Source organism: Bison bison, unplaced genomic scaffold (genome assembly GCF_000754665.1).
Source record: "Bison bison bison isolate TAMUID 2011002044 unplaced genomic scaffold, Bison_UMD1.0 scf7180017864262, whole genome shotgun sequence".
In the NCBI taxonomy this organism is placed as follows: Eukaryota; Metazoa; Chordata; class Mammalia; order Artiodactyla; family Bovidae; genus Bison; species Bison bison.
This window is the reverse complement of record NW_011494834.1, coordinates 1,725,211-1,726,551: the sequence shown is the minus strand read 5'-3', so window position 1 is coordinate 1,726,551 and position 1,341 is coordinate 1,725,211.

The following is a 1,341-nucleotide window of genomic DNA, read 5'->3' as shown; positions in this document are numbered from 1 at the left end:
TCTGAAGGCTGTCTTTTCACCTTGCTTATAGTTTCCTTTGTTGTGCAGAAGCTTTTAAGTTTGATTAGGTCCCATTTGTTTGTTTTTGCTTTTATTTCCAATATTCTGGGAGGTGGGTCATAGAGGATCCTGCTGTGATGTATGTCGGAGAGTGTTTTGCCTATGTTCTCCTCTAGGAGTTTTATAGTTTCTGGTCTTACATTTAGATCTTTAATCCATTTTGAGTTTATTTTTGTGTATGGTGTTAGAAAGTGCTCTAGTTTCATTCTTTTACAAGTGGTTGACCAGTTTTCCCAGCACCACTTGTTAAAAAGAGATTGTCTTTAATCCATTGTATATTCTTGCCTCCTTTGTCAAAGATAAGGTGTCCATATGTGCATGGATTTATCTCTGGGCTTTCTATTTTGTTCCATTGATCTATATTTCTGTCTTTGTGCCAGTACCATACTGTCTTGATGACTGTGGCTTTGTAGTATGGCCTGAAGTCGGGTAGGTTGATTCCTCCAGTTCCATTCTTCTTTCTCAAGATCGCTTTGGCTATTCGAGGTTTTTTGTATTTCCATACAAATTGTGAAATTATTTGTTCTAGCTCTGTGAAGAATACTGTTGGTAGCTTGATAGGGATTGCATTGAATCTATAAATTGCTTTGGGTAGTATACTCATTTTCACTATATTGATTCTTCCAATCCATGAACATGGTATATTTCTCCATCTATTAGTGTCCTCTTTGATTTCTTTCACCCGTGTTTTATAGTTTTCTATATATAGGTCTTTAGTTTCTTTAGGTAGATATATCCCTAAGTATTTTATTCTGTCCGTTGCAATGGTGAATGGAATTGTTTTCCTAATTTCTCTTTCTGTTTTCTCATTATTAGTGTATAGGAATGCAAGGGATTTCTGTGTGTTGATTTTATATCCTGCAACTTTACTATATTCATTGATTAGTTCTAGTAATTTTCTGGTGGAGTCTTCAGGGTTTTCTATGTAGAGGATCATGTCATCTGCAAATAGTGAGAGTTTTACTTCTTCTTTTCCAATTTGGATTCCTTTTATTTCTTTTCTGCTCTGATTGCTGTGGCCAAAACTTCCAAAACTATGTTGAATAGGAATGGTGAAAGTGGGAACCCTTGTCTTGTTTCTGACTTTAGAGGAAATGCTTTCCATTTTTCACCATTGAGGATAATGTTTGCTGTGGGTTTGTCATATATAGCTTTTATTATGTTGAGGTATGTTCCTTCTATTCCTGCTTTCTGGAGAGTTTTTATCATAAATGATGTTGAATTTTGTCAAAGGCTTTCTCTGCATCTATTGAGATAATCATATGGCTTTTATTTTTCAAT